Genomic DNA, 20,357 nt, shown 5'->3' on the forward strand with positions numbered 1-20,357 from the left:
GTTAATCCTTTAAAAATCAGAACCAGGGGCACCTGGGTGGCTCAGTTGGTTTAATGTCCAATTCTGGATTTTGGCTCAGGTCATGATCTCAGGGTCATGAGATGAAGCCCTGCATGGATTCCCTGCTCAGCAGAGGGTCTGCCTCTCTCCTTCCTCTCCCTCCCCCTGCTGTCTCTCAAATAATTAGATAAATCTTTAAAAAATAAAAATCAGAACCAATAATTAGGATAGATTCTATGCTTTCTTCATTATATTATGAAGTGTTTGGTGTAGTCATATTCTATTTTTGGAATGACAGCTTGTACAAATTTTAAGAAAATTGGAAGATCCATAGAAACACCAAGTTCTCCCCCTCCTTCTGTAACAGTCTTAATGATTTTCTTTATCACCTGGCATGCCTGTATGAACACAGAGGAGGTGATAGGAGACAAGGGTGATTTTCAAGGTCACTGTTTTCTTCACACGATCTTGACTGATGTCTTCATATGTTCAACTGGTAAAGGTTGCCTTTGCTCATCATAGCTGAACAGCCATAGTCGTGGTGCCTGGTAATATTTATAATAAGTGATATAAAGATCATAAGTTCTGGTTTGGAAAATAGCATCCTCACCACCAGCATTAGTTTCAGTTTTATAAGCTTCTACTATTTTCCTTGTGTCTAGGGTAGCTTCATCTGTTCCCAACAATCCACTCTGTTCATATACTTCCATATCTGCAACTTCTCCTTCCTCTTCCTCTTCCTCCTCCTCACATACTACTATGCAATCTTGAAGTTTTATATTGTCCTTGCTTTCTAATGTAACATCCTTAAGTGCTTCAGTTATTCCTGCAATACCTGTGTTATGATAACTATCTACCCAACCGTCATCACCATCATCTTCCTCAATGGTAGTTTCCAATTCATCTGAATATTCCATTTGTGTGCACCGCTTGTAGCAAGGCACGTTTTTGGTGACCAAAAGTTGTTTGCCTGTTGGTAAGTATGCCTTTACTTTCAATTCTTCCCCTGTTGCCATGTGGACAGTGGTAGACTAAGTGATCTTCGGCTGCCACAAACTCTCCTGGGGTGATAACACCTGTTTCCTCAAACTTTGATTCCTTGAGGACCAGGATCAGGTACTGAGCCACTTCCAGTACCTTTCTGAAATAACCATTTAGAAAAGTCAGAGAAGTGTCAGATCTAGATATACATACACACACATATATATAAAACATGTATTTCTATATATGCATATATATACACATTTATATCACTAAAATAATATGTTATCATTTTATAGATACTGATAATGAAGTTCAGAGAGGTTAAATGATGTCACATAGTTAAATGGCTGAAGGAAGACTTGAAATCTCCACAGAGTTCTTTCTACTCTACTGCTCTGAATTGTCATAGTCAATATTAACAAGTCCCCCTGCCCTTTACTAAGCACTTTCATCCTTATTACAACTCTATGAGACTAACAGATCCACACCACAGTGGGAGCAGTATATAAAGTGGAGTCTTCTGATTCCTACTTGTATCCCACACTCTAGGATTACCCTGAGTTCATGTGGAGCTAACCTAGAAGTCACACTGCAATTCTGCATGATAGTTGTGGATTTGATGAGTAAGGGAGTGCCATTCACAAGGTGCATTTTAATGACAACTGAAACAAAATCAGTAGGATCTGGGCCAAAATAATTAGTATGGAATACATCAGAATGGCAGCCTTCTAAGGGCTCAACTGATTGAGGTTATGTGACTAAATGAAACTCATCTCATTTCTTCCCTGAGCTTGAATTTTAAGAGCACAAGGAATGAGAGTGTTCATTGAGAGTATGATTTAAGGTACCTACGGGAAGAGAAGGGAGACCAGAGGAAAGAGGGAACAAACAATATTAAAGTTTCAGGAAGTCTGAAATGTAAGAGCATAGGTCAAATGAGAGAATAATAATATAATATTGATCATGATGATGATGACAGGAAAAAAAGAGGAGGACCCAGTGCATTCATAGATACGTTTTTGTTTTAAATTGTCTGCTCATTTTTTTTTCCTTTAAGAGTATTTTTTTTAAATTAATTTTTATTGGTGTTCAATTTACCAACATACAGAAAAACACCCAGTGCTCATCCCGTCAAGTGTCCACCTCAGTGCCCGTCACCCATTCCCCTCCAACACCCGCCCTCCTCCCCTTCCACCACCCCTAGTTAGTCTGCTCATTTTTGACCTAGGATTTTCCTTCTGGTAGTTAAGATGCACTTAAAGTATTAGCCTTTGGTTTCTACAATGTACATAGTTGGCCCCATGTGACTGTGGGCGTTAGACTCACTATGATGAGAACAGGGCCACAGTACCCCTCATAGTCTATTCCCCTAAGGAAAGCAGGTCTGGCTGTCTTCCACTGGAAAACATATCCCTCACAGAATGAGTTCATTTTAGCTGTCAGCTATGGAGTATCTAAGAATCTCTGTATGCATGCAACATTGCCAGCAAGATGCCCACCCACCTCCACTGGGGATTTTAATCCCCAGTGGGGGAAAAAGGCTGCTTCCAAGTGAGTGAAGCAGCTGTCGTTTTACACAGAAATGTCAAAAGCACAAGGAAATTTTTCATCACCAATTGGCGGTGTCATGGCCAGTGAAATACTTTGTGGTTTTTGTGTGGCTTGGGGAGAAGCAACTGGCTTTGTGAGGTTTAAGTCATAGGTATAAACTATCTGGAAAATAAACCCTTGGTTTGAATTAATTTCATAGCTGATGATGGAAGTTGAATCTGAGATGTGGCAGGTGGGATTAATCACACCACACATCTTCAAGATGGTAAAAATTATTTTGTTATCTTTTAAAAATTTTTTGTTATCTTTTTTTTTTTAAAGCTTTATTTTTTTTTTTTAATTTTTATTTATTTATGATAGTCATACAGAGAGAGAGAGAGAGTGAGGCAGAGACACAGGCAGAGGGAGAAGCAGGCTCCATGCACCGGGAGCCTGATGTGGGATTCGATCCCGGGTCTCCAGGATCGCGCCCCGGGCCAAAGGCAGGCGCCAAACCGCTGCGCCACCCAGGGATCCCTGTTATCTTTTATATACATTTTTCTTAGTAGTTAAATGAGTATGAATATGTTAAATGAATATAAGAATGTGTAGAATTTTATCATATGTTTCTATTATCTAAAATAGTGCCATTTTTCAAAGTAAGTCTCTAAATATAAAAACATTAAGTTTGCCAAATGCAAAGAAATATAAACTATATGCCACTATGTTTATATTAACGTTCCATTTATTCAAATGTTTATTTCCCCACCCACCAGTAACCTATTCTTTCATTTCTGCATCCACCCATCATCTAATAGTTATTGATTAAGCCTGTCTATAACTGATGTACTGTGTTAGACATGGCAGGACTCTGAAAGCGAAATTACTATTTCCTGTCTTGTAAAAGATTCAAACTATTTGACAATTCATTTGTGACATGAAGTGAGCTACCCTACCATTGCAGCAGTCATCTTTAAACGATAAGGAAAATGAAACAAATGCTGTCTTCCACCCAGCCCAGCAAGACACATCCAAACCTTGACATGGATGCAGGGCCAACCTTTAAGGCTCTTTTAAGACAAGCTGTTTATGCACTTGGTCAATGACAACAAAACGTATATGAGCTTACAGTATATAAAGACTTTAAGTTAGCTGTGATTTAGATTGTGAGAAAATAGATGAGTGTTCAATATAAAACAATAAAACCTAACATAACATATGTGATGTCTTTATGAACCATACTGTAAAGATCTCTGGAGTTTGTCTTGATCTGCCTGCTTATGTGACCGAAGTAACAAAGTAACTCCTAGTTGTCTTGGTCCATTTGGGTTGCTGTAACAGAAATGCCATAGACTGGGAGGCTCAAACAACAAACATTTATTTCTCACAGTTCTGGAGGCTGGGAAGTTCAAGATCAAGGTGCCTGCAAATTCAATATCTGGTAAGAGTCCCCTTCCTGGTTTACAAATGCCTATCTTTTTAATGTGACCTCACATAGTGGAATGGATGAGCGAGCTCTTCAGAGCCTCTTCTATTTAGCCACTAATCTCTTTAACGAGGACTCTCTCCTCATAACCTAATCATCTCCCTAAGGCTTCATTGCTTAATATGATTACCTGGGGGTTAATTTTCAATTTTGAATTTGGGAGATATTCAATACATAGTAGTAGCTAACATATGTCATGTAGTAAGTTATTAAAAACTGTTCTTGAAATTGTACCTGGAGTTGGGATATTTTGAGATGGAAGCTTCGTCATTGATGATCTACCTTAACACCCCATTTTGCAGATAAGGAAATAGGCCAAATAGATCATCTAACTGGCTGAGAGAAGACTCCCCACCCAGATCTTCAAACTCCAAGTCAGACCTCTTTGCTCTCTGTCTCTTCCAAAGTTTTTATGCAGGATGTTTTACTGCCAACACCCAAAATAGGACCAATTTTGGCCTAAGTTGAGGCAAGATCTTGTTTTAAAAGTCGTCCTTCAACATTTTTTTCCTTTCTCTACCTTCCTCAGTCCCCGTTCCGGGTTTGTTTTTTGTTTCCCAAGTCTTGTTTCCCAAATGGGATGTCTAGTACACTCATATCAATTTGCATTACAAATGTTCTCTTACCTCCCATTTAATTCTTTCTCATCAACATGGTTTTTTAACCCAAGTAAAAGTTCTGATAGGATTCACAGGTTACCTTGGGATAAAACAACAGAAAGGTTTGGCTAATGGGAGATTGAATCTTGGGTTTGTCTTATTCTGTCAATTACAGGTATAAAATGGCCGTATATTTTATTTAGTCTATCATAGGCCTTGGACTCAGCATGTGTGTCACGAACACCAATGCTGGCACATCAGATTTGCCAGAGTTCTAGGGAAAAGCTTTCATTCAATTTCATACATTACCAAAAGTACTGACCCCTGGGTCACATAAACTCACGCTCTTGACACTGAGGACAGACAGACACAGTGGTCTAGGCTCATCTGCCTCTCTCCTTTTGCACTTTCACCACCCAGCCATGGTTCTGGCACCCCCAAGTATGCATGGTCTGCTTTTCTGTGTACCCCATCCAATTACCAGAACCAACAGGAAGTTATTTTCCCAAATTATTACTCACAAAGATGCTGCAAGATCTTCCCATATAATACAACCTCTATTTTTCTTCCTTTTTTTACAAAAAAAAAAAAGGTGGGGCTTTTAATAGCGCTTTTCATCCCCCCCCCCCCGTATTCTTAATTATATTAAAGACTCATATTCCTTCCCTGAGTATTCATTTAGAAAGAAGGTTTTGTAATAGTCACATTTAATTTATCAGGGTGCAATAATTTGTGTTTCCCAATCATCTTGCCGACTTTGGTTCATTATACTATTGTTTCACATGAGTAAGTTAGCAAAGTTTGGATTGATTGACTCTAATTAACTAAAACTGGTTCCAGGCTGTGCATCTATTGTCATGGTAGCTAGCCGCAAAGCCCTAAACTGTGCAGCAATGGTGATATAAGGTAGTACTGATTTGAAAACTGTAGATAATATGTAACCTTGGACTTATCACTGTTTGGGAGATAAACTTAAAAAAAAAAAAAAGGATGGGGAAGGAAGAGGTATTAGGACAAGTTGTAAGGGCACTTGGCAGGATAAATGAAATTTTCAGTGGGTTCACTTCTTTTATTGTTTTTCCTGTCCAGAGATAATCACAGATGTGTTGAACAAACAAATTCAAAGTCAGCAGTTGGAAGAGTAAGGATTTCATGGTTTTTGAAATTGTAAAGAAATGAAATACACTTGCTGACAAACCATCCAAGATCCATGTAAAAATTATGGGGAGACTTCCTATTTTGTAAAGGAAATCTTTTTACATGGTACTTATTGAAAAGTATGATTATTTGAAATTTATTCTTTTCTCTGCTGCTGAATTTTTATAGTCAATGATGATCTTTGCGAAAAAAACTGTTTTTAGACAGTGGGTAACTGGAAAAATGATTGTATTTTATAGCTTGTAAACATGAACAAATATCACCCTTACTCTCTAGTATTGGACAGAAATCAAGTTAAAGAAACTAGAGCAGTGCCATAGGTGAGATTCATCAGTTAATTTCCAGCTTTCCTGTAAATGCTGCAGCTTCTGTCTTAAAATACTGGTTAGGATCTTCTTACATTTGATTTATGCTGCTTACTTTCTCAGTTCCATATTCTTCATTTTAAAAGCTCCGGGGGTCCCCTGTTTTCCATGACACCCTTATCAGCCTTCCTCCTTCAATCATCCATTTATCGCCAAGTTCAACAGAACAATCTTTATGTGCAGCCAGATAGATGAAGTGAAAGTTTAACTCATGTACTCAGAACCTTGCTTGAGAAGTTTTCTCTCAGAGTGGAGAAAATACTGGAAGCATTTCCAGTTTATCCAGCTGCTTCCTTCATTTGCACAAAGTCAGTTGGGAAACTGAGGATAGGCTGCTTTTATGTCAGTGCCTTCTTCAATTGATTGAGTTTTTAAATGTTTTGTGGCCATTTTGGCCTGTGAGAAAGGACAAACTTCCAAATGTCACAGTGAAAAGAGTGTTCATTAGGGTTTCCAGAGAAACAGAACCCCATAGGGTGTGTGTGTATGTGTGTGTGTGTGTGTGTGTGTGTGTGTGTGTGTGTGTGTTTAGAGAGAGAGATTCTAAGGAATTGGCTCAGGTGATTATGGGGGTTGCAAAGTTTAAAATAAGCAGAGTGGGTCATTTGGCTGGAGAACTAGGAAAAATAGTTGTTATAGTTTACGTCCAAAGACTTCTGCTGTAGAATTCTCTCTTGCTTGGGGAGGTCAGTCTTGTTCTCATCAGATCTTCAACTGATTGATTGAGAGGCCCATGCACACTATGGAGGGTAATCTGCTTTACTCAAAATCCACCAAACTTAAATCTCATCCAAAAATACTCTCACAGAAACATCCAGAATAATGTTTGGCCAAATATCTGCAAATGGTGGCCCAGCTAAGTTGACCCACATACATCATGGAGCCCAAGGCAGAGAATAAAAAGATGGGGAAGGAGAATGACACAACTTTATTTTGAAAAGAGAAATAAGAAAGCATAAGGCTACTAATTCCTCCCAGATTTGGAAGTATTTCAAATGATCATCACACAAACATGGTACATATAACACATGCCTGGTTTTCTTCTTGAATGGCTCAGTAACAAGATGTCCTCACACCATTTTCTTCTTAAGTGCAGGTAGGGGTCACTGTAGTTCTGAAGCAGTGGACGCCACAGGAAATATGATGAAATGACAGTAAAGGCCCTGCCCAGTCTCCTTGCTTTACTGCCCTCTAACGGGTGAACAGGTGGCTGCACACATTTATCCCAGAGAATTTCTGCCCTGCCCTTTCTAGAATTCAAAACAGTAGTCCAAGAGGTCTCTGCCATGTTTACAATTTTCTGTCTCTTGAGCACCACTTACAAGTGACTCACTTCTTACTGAATAGAAAGCACGTATAATATCTCTTGCAGGTAAAATAATTTGTCTTAACATCTTTGATAATCAAACAATAATCATTCTTAAAGTCCTTAGTAGGTGCCTGGTGCCAAGGAAAATGCAAAGGAAGAATCAAACACAGTCTTTACCTGTAAGAGTTTGTAATTCTTTTCAGGGGAGGAAAGCAAGTCTAATACATAGAAAATAAAGAAAATACAAGTTGTTAGTGAGAGCCCCCTCTCACTAACAAAGCTGAGTTCTTCAGACAAGAAATTCTGTCAGTGTTCATAGATGGTGGACATAAATATGAAATGGAATGGCCACCTTTCTATATGTGTTGCTATATTTGGATACATGCTGCCAAAATTGAGGGATATTGTTTAGACTGATTAAGAATTAGCTCATTCTTGGGGCATCTGGGTGACTTAGTCAGTTGAGCACTCAACTCTTGGTTTTGGCTCAGGTCATGATCTCAGGGTCCTGAGTCCGAGCCCCACATCAGGCTCCATGCTCAGCATGGAGTTTGCTCATCCCTCTTCCTCCCCTTCTGCTCCTGTCCTCTCATTCTCTCTCAAATAAATAAATAAAATATTTTTAAAAATTAGCTCATTCTTATTCAAATCACTCTAGTTTCTCTCAATGACTATATGTTTTCCTAATGTCTTTTTTTCAGTTTATTCAGTTTAGTAGTCAAATTTATAAAAAGTATACAGAAACATCTAAGGATGGGTTTTTGATAAAAGGAGGTTATTTGGAGATCTTGCCTGTAAAATGGAGTACATTTCTGTACTTGTAAACTCTTAGTTTACCTTCTGAAAAATCATTCCATTTTTTTCCCAAAGATCATAACTATCATTACTTAGGTGAATCTCTAGTATCAGTTTTATCAGTATTCTCCTCAGGCTTTTACTTACAGAAAAAAATAGACTATGCTTGGAAATTATATTGTATAAACTCTGCCTTTCTAATAATTTCCGGAAATCTGAAACTGTTCTGGGTCACCTGAGATGGCAAATTGGTCTCAATAGCCTTGATTCGTTCAATTCCCACTCAGGACAGGAAAAACCCAGTGGCAGAAATAGTTTCAGGGAGACTGATTCTGAGCTAAAGGAGTAAGAATATTTATCGAGAGGGCTGGATCTTCACAGTGGGTAAAGGTAATATGGTAGATATCAAGATCATTGCTGAACTATTTCAAGGTTGGACCTGAAAAAAAAAAGCCTGAAATGTCAATTCTGAAGGGCAAACAAAATATCAGTACTGGAGAATTAGAGCATAAGATGGGCTACAACAGAATGGGATTACGTGCAAGGAAATATGAAGGAGAGTAGCTCAGAACTAAGATTTTGAATGAAGATTCTATATGGTGTATTTTTTTCACATGGTTTACAATTTATATTAATAGGATGGGTAAAAGATCTTAATTCAGATGCAATAGCAAGACAGGATGCAGAGACAAACTCTGCAAAGAGAGTTAACTCTCACTCTTCTAGTAACAGATATCTGACAAAAAAATGTCTTCTAATTTTGCTTCTTTACCTGAAAGGCAAGACACTGCATCTGAGATGACACAAAATAAATCTGTTGATTCTTACTAAAATCAGAGAATATTGGAGAGGCAGTGACCTTTAGGCCTTGCTAAGTCAAAGGATGGCTCACAGACCAGCAGTATCTGAATCACCTGGGAACTTGTCAGAAATGCAAAGTCTCATACTCCAGCCCAGATCTACTGCATGGGAACCTGCAATTTATTAAGATTCCCAGGTGATTGATATGCACATTAAAATAAGGAACACAAATGTTCTACTTTCTATACTACCATTCACAAATAGTGTTTGATTACAAACCCATAAGTGATACAGAGTTCACCATTTTTAAAATCAGTGCTTGCTAGTAAAGCCTCCTTTACCTTTTAAAACCTAGCACAGTAACAGAAAAATTATATTTGGTCAATAAATATTGAATAAATGAATGAATGAATAGCTCACTTTGAATTGTGTTTGTCCATAAACTATTTGAACTAGCTGGTGAATAAATTATTCTCTACAATCTGTCCAAAAATTAAATAAAAGACTACTATTTCTCAGTATCAAGGTGTATATAAATTCCTCATCATCCTTGGTACCTTTTCCTGGCCACAGGTTGGATTCCAAGAGTGCCTCATAGAATATGTGACCTAGGAGTAAACCCATCCCCACATGTGTTCTGAGTGGCACACAGTACAAGGAACACACGCTGATGACATTCCTCTGCTTCTCCTCTGGGCTTTTCTAATTTAGCAAATTGATTGTCACATCACTAAAAATAGGAAGTTTGAACTTGGGCTCCCTTTTTTGTCTGAGGTTATTTTGCTTACCACAAACGAAGGCCACAGAAGCTAAATATATGTCTACTTGAATGATGACTTTATAGCAATAAAATGAGCCCACAGGGGCTAATGACTCTGTAATCAGCTTTTTCAACCACTTTTTATATTGGGCATAATTTTCTCTCTCTCTCAGAAATTCTACATCATTTATCACTAGACTAACGTGAGTAAAAGGGGAAAGGCATGAGCCGAGAGATGAGAGGCCACTGCCTGTCTGATAGTAAATCATGGTAGTAAATTTGCCTGAAGGAGACTTCGATTTGGGGTACTAGTGCAGTAGACTTGTATGTTCTTTTTCAGTTCAGAATTCCTACTTTGACATTTGGTTTAAGAAATTAAATTTTAAGAAGAGTTCATTTTGTTTTTAATTTAAAAATAATCAACAACATATCAACATGATTAACAGTGTACCAACTCAGGATCATTTTTAAAGTTTCTTTTATTGGTCCCTAGCACCTCCTGGTTGCTATGAAGGGAAGGGTATCAAATTCCTACTGTTGACCTGCTTGGAAACTGGTCTTTGGTAAATGTGAGTTAAGATACTTTATTGGGGGGGGGGGTTATTATTAACATTTTGGTGTACTTGTGCTCCAGACACCATTTGAATAACAATTTCTTTTATGCCTATTAATATTAATTTATTTAGACATTCCTTCCACAGCTTGAAGCTCAACCTGCTGCATTGGTAGCTTTTCCATTTCCAGAGTTGATTGTTCTTAAGCCTGGTTCACAACCTATTTGTAGTGAATATCCTCTGCTTATTCCTCAAGATCCACTCTCCACCCTTGTCCTTGTCTCCACCCTACTGCCTATTTTGTAGGCTATGCTGTACAGATTACACCAATGGACTTCCATGCCTCTTTCTTCTTATTCATTAGGTCTAGAGGTGGCAACAGCTGCACTTCTATCAGCCCAGGATTTCTGTGCCATCCTTTATGGATCTTCTATAACTTACTCATGTCTTTGTCATCAGTGGTTTGTATATAAACTTTCCTTGAATTATCCTAATTTGATGTATTTGTTTCTTTGCCCCTTTATCCTGGATGGTTATAGGACCCACTCATTCATTCTGTCATTTTTTGTTGCTGCTATCATTTATGTAGCAAATACTTATACATTATTATTATTTTTTAAGATTTTTATTTATTTATCCATAGAGACAGAGAGAGAGAGAGAGGCAGAGACACAGGCAGAGGGAGAAGCAGGCATCATACAGAGAGCCTGACGTGGGACTCGATCCAGGGTCTCCAGGATTACGCCCTGGGCTGCAGGCGGCGCTAAACCGCTGCGCCACCGGGGCTACATTATCTATTATTTACCAAATATTCTGCTGACTTTATTTAGAGCTCATTCTCTACCAAAAGTTCAGTAAACTTTAGGTAAAGTTAACTCACATATTTCTTATCTTAGTTGCTTCATGTCCTATGAACAAAAAGCCTGTAATTAGAAGACAGGTACTACCGGTCATCTCAAGATAATGTTTGCTACTCTTGAGACGCTGAATAAGAGGTGCTTTTCATATTAAGTGAATCTTTTTTATATATATACTTAGATCAAAGTACAAGTAACAAATATCACTGTTTTTTTTTTTTGTAAGGATTTTTTTCTTGAGAGAGAGCACAAGTGGGGGGAGGGGCAAAGAGAGAGGGAGAGAGAGAATCTTAAGCACTTTACATGCTCAACATGGAGCCCCATATGGGGCGCCATCCCATGACCCCAAGATCATGACCTGAACTGAATTCAAGAGTTGGAGGCCTAACTGAATGAGCCACTCAGGTGCTCACACAAATAAGAGATGAGAGTTGTTCTGTTAGTGCCAATAACTAGAGCTGTTCAATCACGCCTAATCTCCAATTTTCTCATGATGCTTAGATTTGGTCTTTGGCCAGTAACTTGCTGTCTAAGGCTCCTTATAAAGGTAACCTTGGAGAACTTCCCAACAAAAGACTTTCCTTGAACTCAGATTTTTTATTCTTAATCTGTTTGTAGTCACCAGCCAAGGGTAAGAGGTTTGTATTCCTTAGATCTATCCTGTGTACGTGGTTTAAGAAGAGGCCTTCTCAATTTGGATAAAGGCACAGTGAAATTTATTCTCAAGGATAGAGGATAGAATACTTTGATTTGGGGCTTTCTTGGGCTCTGACTATGACACAATAACATGGCTTATGGCTGTGATGGTAGCAAAGGTTTAGTTTGTAGTAAAGCCACCTTTGGCTGCATTAATAAAAGCTAAGTGACAAGACTAAAGGCCGCAAATCCTACTGTTCAGTAAAATGATAAGAGAATATAACTAGGCTGTGTTCTTTTCAGAGTACCATCTTAAGAAGGGGACTAAAAGTTTGTCATTTTTCAAGAGGAGGAGCGTAAAGTTCAGGTTTTGGAGAGCATATCATATGACAAGTATGTAAAAGAAAAGGAGATCACAAAGCAACTATTTTTAAACATGGAGGATTAGATTTATTTTTTATAGCTCCAAAAATCAGAATACTGTGGCAATATATTTTTTTCCTCTGAAATGGAGATTACTTCCTAATTCATTTTATGAGGTTGGAATTAGCCTGGTACTGCAGCCTGTCAAAGACATTGCAGGAAAAGAAAATCAAAGACCAATATTCTGGGACACCTGGGCAGCTCAGTGATTGCCTGCCTTGGCTCAGGTTGTGATCCCTGGGTCCTGGGATTAAGTACTGCATCAGGCTCTCCACAGCCTGTTTCTCCCTCTGCATATGTCTCTGCCTCTCTCTCTGTATCTCTAATGAATAAATAAATAAAATCTTTAAAAAGACCAATATTATTCATGAGTACAGATACAAAAATTCTAAATAACATTTTAACAAAGTAAATCCAAATATACATAAAGGATAATACATCATGACCAAGCACAGCTGATTCTAGGAATGCAAAGTTGGTTTAACATTTGCAAACCAAAAAAGAAAATCCTTATGATCACCTCACTAGAAAAAGTATTTGACAAAATCCAGCAATTATTGCTCATTAAGGAAAAAGCAAAGTCTCTCAGGAAACCAGGACTAGAAAGGAATTTATTAAATCTGCTGAAAGTAGCTAACATACTTAATGATGAAAGACTGAATACTTTCCTCCTAGAACTAGGAACAAGACAAGGATGCTCACTGTCACCACTACTATTCAACAATGCACTGGAGATTCAAACCAGCACAGTCAATTAAAAAAAAAAAAGTTATCCAGATCAAAAAGGAAGGAATCATGTATTTTTACATGATTATTTGTGTACAAAAATCACATAGAATCTACAAGAAATCTAATTAAAAAGTGTTTTGCAATATTTCTGGATATAAGATCTATGTGCAAATGTATTTGAATATGCCAACAGAAGACTCCTACAACTTACAATTTAATATACCTCATATGTTATAGTACAGCATGAAAAATGTAACATACTTAGTGTAAAATCTGACAAAATATATGAAAGACCTGTGCACTAAAAACTATAAAATACTATTGGGAGAAATAAAGGGAGATGTAAATAATTGAAAAGTATACTCTTCATGGGTTGAAGGAGTTAATATTGATTAGATATTAGTCTTCTCAAAATTGATCTGTAAATTTGATGCAATTCTAATCATAATCTTAGCAGACTTTTTTTGGGTAGATGTTGACAAGCTGATTTTAATACTTATATGGGAAAAACAACAGAGTTGGTGGGCTAACATTTTCCATTTTAACACTTATAAAGGTGTAGAAATTAAGAATATTAGCATCAAGATAGACAATGGAACAATGAAACAGATTAGAGAGTATATGGACAACTGATTTTTGATCAGGTCACCAATTCAGTGAAGAAAAGATCATCTTGTCAACAAATAGAATGGATATCCATAAGCAAACAAAAAAAAAAGAACTTTGACCCATACTTCTCACCATATACAAAAAGTAAGTCAAATGGATGATAAAACTAACCATAAAATCTAAAATAGTAAAATTTCTGGAAGAAAACAAAGAAGATTTTTGTCACTTTGGTGTAGGTAAAGATTTCTTAGATAAGACCAGAAAAAGATGATTCATAAAAGAACTGATAATTTACAGTTTTTTTAAAATTAAAAACCCCTGCCCTTCACAAGACATTGTTAATTAAATGAAACGACTAGCCATAGACTGGGGGAAAATATTGCAAAGCTTTTATCTGTTAAAGAATTGTGTCTAGGATAGACAAAGAACTTTAAAATCCAGTAGTAAGAAAACAAACACTCCAATTAAAAAATGGGCAAAGATTTGAACAGTTTACCAAAGAAGATATGTAGATGGTGTATAAACATATGAAAAGATGTTGAACATTAGACATTAGGGGACTATAAGTTAAAAGTACTACAGATGCCAGTATACAACTATTAGAATGGCTAAAATTTCAAAGGCTGATTATATGGAACATAGAGAAGAATGCACAGAAACTAGAACTCTCATACAGTGCTGGTGAGTACATCAAATGGTACAACCACTTTGGAAAACAGGTTGATAGTTTTTTTTTTTTAATTTTTTTTCAGGTTGATAGTTTCTTAAAATGTAAATGTATACCTATCATATGATTCAGCCATTCCACTTTTAGATGTTTACCCAGGAGAAATAAAAGCATATCAAGACTTGTACATGATATTCTCATTGGTCTTATTTGCTTTGTTTTGTTTTGTTTTGTTTTGTTTTGTTTTTTAGAGAGAAGAGTACCCACATGTGCATGTATGTGCATGCAATGGAGGGAGAGACAGAGGGAGAGGGAGAGAATCTTAAATAGGTTCAATGCTCAGTGTGGAGCCTGACACAAGGCTCCATTTCACATGACCCTGAGATCATGACCTGAGCCAAAATCAATAGTCTGGCACTTAATCAATGGAACCACCCAGGCACCCCTGGTCTTATTTGTAATAGCCAAACTAGAAATAGCTCAGTATGTGTGAACAGATAAACAAATTTTGATATATGCATACAGTGGAATTCTGCAACAAAGAAAAACAATGAACTATTAATATATGGAAAATATGATGGATCTCAAAATAATTATGGTGACTGAAAAAAGAGTAAATGCTATATGATCTCATTTTACATAAAATTCTAGAAAATGCAAAGTAATTTATAGTGACAGAAAGCAGATGAGTGATTTCTTGAGGACAGGGAGAGGAGAGGGGATGGGGAAGGTCTAATGGGTTTACAAAGTAGAGAAAGCATCGGGATGGTGGATATGTCCATTTTGTTGATTGTGATGACAGTTTCTTGGGTGTATACAAATGTCCAAAAATCCAATTGTATATATACTTTAAATATGTGTTATTTGCATTGATTACATGTCATTAAAGAGACAGGAGCAGGAGGCAGGTAGAGAAGGAAAGAAAGACTGTGCCCCAATAAATTACAAGATTTAGGAAGAGGCTGATCATATTTTGAGACTGAAACACATTTTCCCTGCATGCTTACACAACAGACATGGTCAGTGGCTTCCATTCTCCTCTCCATCTCTGCTCTCCTCATTCTTCCCCTTCTCTCCTCCTCCACTCCCTTCTTTCCTTTTTCCTTCCCTTCATTGGGAGGTTAAATATTATATTTTATCTTGGTGCACCTAGGTGACTTCATCTGTTAAGCAGCCAACTCTTGATTTCAGCTCAGGTCATGATCTCTGGTACTGGGATCCAGTTGGTGTCAGGCTCCATGCTCGACAGAGTTTGCTTGGGATTCTCCTTCTCTCTTTGCCCCTCCTCCTGCTCATGTGCTTGTTCGCATGCTTGCACTCTCTCTTCTATCTAAAATAAATTAATAAATCTTTAAACAAATGGTGTTTTATCTTAGGAATCTGCAAAGACTTTAATTTCTGAAAATAATTCTGTACCTCCCTTAGGATGGTAGGTGATACCTTAGCACCTGGAATAGCTGGAGAGAAGGAAAGAAAAGAAATAACTCAAATGCTCTCTAGTAGAAATGGACCAACACTTAGGAGTGAAGAGAATGGAGTAGACATGGTGGATGGATGTCGGAGAAACATGGTGACATCGCTGAAGTACCCTTCAGTCTGGCCATGTCTAATATTCAATTTTAACTGTTTTTGTTGGTGTTGCTAGGATATAAAAACTCTCTGTGGAAAGGCTATTGGGTCAATTTTCCAACTGGGGAATTGGAAAAGGCAGAGGTGTAAGAGCAGCTGCCCCATGCAGGGCACACAAGTTGTTGTAAGCAAGTATTTTCAAGAACTGTAGCTAGAGGCCTCGCTGGCAATTTCAGGGAAGGCATTTGATTTTCCCCTGGAAATGGAATTGCCTTTCAGGTGATAGATGGAGGGCACTTTTCTCTTTCTTTTTTAGTTGCTATGTGTCAGGAAGTATGTGCCAGGAAGCATGACTGGGAAATCCAAGATGAATAAGAGATGGCCTAGTCCATATATTTAACAGCTTTATGTTAAAATTTTAAAAGTCACAATACAGTGACTGTGATGACAGTGTAATACTTGAGGTTAGTCGGTGTGCTTGCTGCAGAAATTTCACATCAAATGATCTCGTGGTAGCCACGTAGCACAAGCCTTGAAGCAAGCTATCGACCTATCTATCCAACCACCCATCTATAGCACTTTAGATAAGAGCTATATAAAATCATAATAAAATTAATAAAATTAAAAACGACAAAATGTCCATTATCCACATCAAATAATGTCAGGCAGTGAGATTTTTGAGGGTGCTGACACCTTAGCATCCCACCCATGCCGTGGTACCTCTGTCCCTAATGTGGCACAGAGCTACTCTCCAGGATGACTCCCTGAATCCCCCATTCAGTAGGTGGTGATGTAGGACATAGGGGGCTCTCAAGGCAGACATCATAGGGTAGAGGCTTCTGTAGACTCCATAGCAAATTCCCAGTGAGAGAATTCTGTGTGTTTCTGCTCGGAAACTAAGGTTCATGGACATCATGACAAGAACCAGATGATTAGTTATCTTTTCTCCCTACCTGTTACGGGACAGAGGAAATCATACAAACTTTGGATAGTGATTGAAATTTCACCTTTGCTCCATCTATATAGTCTTGGACCTTGGGTGAGAAATTCAACCAAAATCCCAGTTTTTCATCTCTAATATGAGAAAAAAATAACACTTGCTTGGAAGAAATTGTAGGATTAGAAAAAAAATGTTTATATATAAATACATAGCACTTGGTACCTAGTAGGAATGTAGTTATTTTAATTATTTTTTGCTATTTCCAGGGCTCAAATTATTACCTGAGGTTAGAGTTCAACACTTAGGGAAGAGCTAGGGAAGTTCCCAGGTAGGGCTGTTATTCAAGTAAAAAAAGAAAAAAATATGGATCCAGTTCTTATGGACAGTGCAGCTCTGCTCAGGCATTTGGCTGGATGAGCCAAAGACTTCAGATATTCCTTAGAAGTCCATGAGTTGGAAAAACCAAACTAAGACACTTGAAGCAACTGGACAACAGTATCATATAATCAATTACTAGCATGTGCTGTAGAGGTAAGAGATGTCACAGGACCCTGATGTAATTAGCATCCTGTTGTCTTTTCTTAGTCTATGTGCAAAATGGTATAAAGCAGTTCAAGGCAATGTACAAAGTGCTAAGTGGTCCCCTAGTGGCCAGAGGAGTTAATACCACTTATACCCTGAGAGGAACAAGAACATTATTTACTTTCACTTTATTTACCTCTCAGAGTATCTTCATTTGAGATCATAAGAGATTCTGATTCTAAATTAATTCGGTCTTTAATAATAGGCAACTGAAACTATTTTGCCAAATATTGCTAATCATACTGATCTTCGTGCTCCCTAATGCAGGTCTAAACTTCTATTTCTCATGGTTAACAGATGTATATGGACTGTACATTTATTTGTCAGGCTTCCTACATTAAGATGTGAACCTTTTGGAGGAAGTAACTGAGTTACTGCTATCTAGGGGCATTATGCATTCCAGTTTTCCCAGGACAGTCTTGGTTTATGATTGTTTTCCCAGTATAATTGTTAGTATAGCTCTCTTTATGGTCATAACTGTCCCAGTCTTAGTAATAAATTATATTGTTGCTCTAATGTTATATCTTACTCTTTCCTGATCTTTTTTTCTCCATTGAACATTTCAGAAATACTGATATAACTCATGATCAGTCATGAGGTCAGTCTGGATGTAATTGCTCATTCCAGCAATCACCAGAGTTTATTTGGCTCATCACAACTCACAAACTTTATCAGAGAAGAGGGCCACTGCTGATTGTTGACGTGTGTGCTACTGAGCTCCCATGTCTGACTTTCCTCACAGGTTCTCAAAGTGACCTCCAAGCCACGTCTAATGCTATGACATGTTGGTTGGGCACAATTTGCAGGGCCTTGGTAAAATACATCCAGAAAACACCCAGTCTATGAAGTAAACTACTGTGCAAGCATGATGGTAAAGTGAATGTGTTACTATGTGAAAGATGATCTAGGGTCCAAAACTGAACCAGAACAAAAGGAAATTGTGAACATTTTTAAGATACAACACAAGCTTATCCACAATGGCCCAAATGTCACTTGTTATCATAGAACAATATGGACACCGGTAAAACTCAGTGAAGTGAGACTTTCAAACTCAAATTTATGCTTAATGTGTCAGAACTAAATTGGCACATTTATAGACTAGTTGTGTGAATGTAACAGAGTATAAATGTTTTGGAATCTAGCAATGGACTGTGGATGCCTTGTTAAAATGAGTACTCACCTTACTCCGAACAGATTTCTTAGGAAGCATGCCTAGTCCCTTACATGATTTGTTTCAAATTATTTAATACATTCAGCAAGTAAAATAATATCTTAATGGCTAATTCAACTTGAAACACCAAAATAAAATTATTGCAAATAAAAAGGGACATACAATTATGCTCATCTTCAGAAGCTGTTTTGTGCTTTGGATAAAGAATCAGAAACAAAATATTACTCTAAGTGGCTTAAACAATACATTTCTTTTTAAATTTGCCTTCTCCTCATTATTTCTAACCTGTTTCCCTCTCTTCCATGTTGTTATTCATATCTTAGCCATATACATTTTACATGTGGATGAGACTATGAATTTATGACTCTTAAGTGATAAATGCACACACACGCCATAAATGGTGTTGCACTGTTTTTTTATACCTTGTAATCTTATGTTTATGAGGAATAAGCCTTAAAAATAAATATCTGCCAAATAGGTATTGTAACATACAATAATATAATTAAGTGCTTTAAAGTTTATAATTAGAATAATAAGATTTGGGGAACTTCAGCCTCAAACAGTTACTTATAAAATACCAATGAAATAATTCTGGATAATTAGCATAATACTGAGTACAAATAATCATATTTAGCAAACCAATAAAGAAAAGTCTGCAAAGGCTAGATGGAAAGCATTCTGAGCTGATTATGACCACAGATAGGTGAAAGTCAAAGATCTGCAGTGTGACTGTAAACCATTAATATTGTTAAATATTTTCAAGAAAAAAAATTAGGATGTTATTTTCTCATTACTGCCAAATTTTGACCTAGGATATGTATTTATCCTTTCATGCAATGAATGTTTAAGCTCTTCCTCATCTGCCAGAGATAGAGTATGCCTAATACTGGGTATACAAATTTGAAGTAGAAAGAATTATATTTGGGTGTTCATTGAAATAAAATTCTGTATATTCCCCCCTAAAAATAGTCATGTCCAGGACTATGAACTTAGAATGACTGCACTATTGCAATGGTTGCTTCTTTGTGTGGGCCACTAGAAAGCTCAGAGCCTGATTTATAGTCATTACTTGCAAATATTTAAGACTTCATTAATGTATTTTGTACTGACTCTTTGGTCCATTTCATAATTTACTCTATTTTCCTTCTGTCTAATGTTTCACCAATTTTAATTTATATTTTCTTACATTTTCTTACTGTATGTATTAATTTTTGTAAGTCATGAGTATAGACAAAATCATATCTAAGGATTCCCCTAAAAGTGTTTATATTCTATAAATGCTGCCTCATAACACTTCTCCTAGTTATCTCAAGTTTAATTCCCTTAGAGCAGATATGAAACACTAAGGATTATCTAACAGTATAACAGAGTCAATGATTTATACAGAGTAGTTCACCTCCCCCCCTCCCCTTTTTACAGGTTGTTGTCTTTCTGCCAAAATGTCAGAATGTTTTACACTCACAGTAGTGTAAAGTGGAGCAAGAAGACAGACCCTTCTCCAAGGTTTTGTCTGACACAGATTTGTGCAGAAATTAGTAACAGATATCATTTCAGCTGGGGAAGTATAGTTAAAGGTGAGCCTGTCTGTGGCAGGCAGTCATGGAGGGGTGGGGTTCTCGGCAACAGCTAAAAGCAACACATTTAAGAAAGAACCTATTCTGGCTCTTCATGGATCAGTACAGGATAACAATGAGATGCAGAAGATGACAAGTGAATGGCCACGAATGTGACAGGTCAAGAAGAGGAGGCCCCAGACACACCGAGGCAGAGAGGGTGTTGAACGCTTCCCTGGCATGGGAGAGAATTGGAGCTCAAAATTCACCCTCGTCATCT

General features: G+C 37.4%; 1 pseudogene; it reads right to left on the minus strand.

The window, feature by feature from the left end:
• Positions 1 to 248: 248 nt before the first annotated feature.
• Positions 249 to 2,790, minus strand: LOC112918775 (ubiquitin-like-conjugating enzyme ATG3 pseudogene; annotated as a pseudogene).
• Between the last annotated feature and the right edge of the window lie 17,567 nt (positions 2,791 to 20,357).

The sequence above is a fragment of the Vulpes vulpes genome, chromosome 13 (genome assembly GCF_048418805.1).
Source record: "Vulpes vulpes isolate BD-2025 chromosome 13, VulVul3, whole genome shotgun sequence".
Taxonomy (NCBI): Eukaryota; Metazoa; Chordata; class Mammalia; order Carnivora; family Canidae; genus Vulpes; species Vulpes vulpes.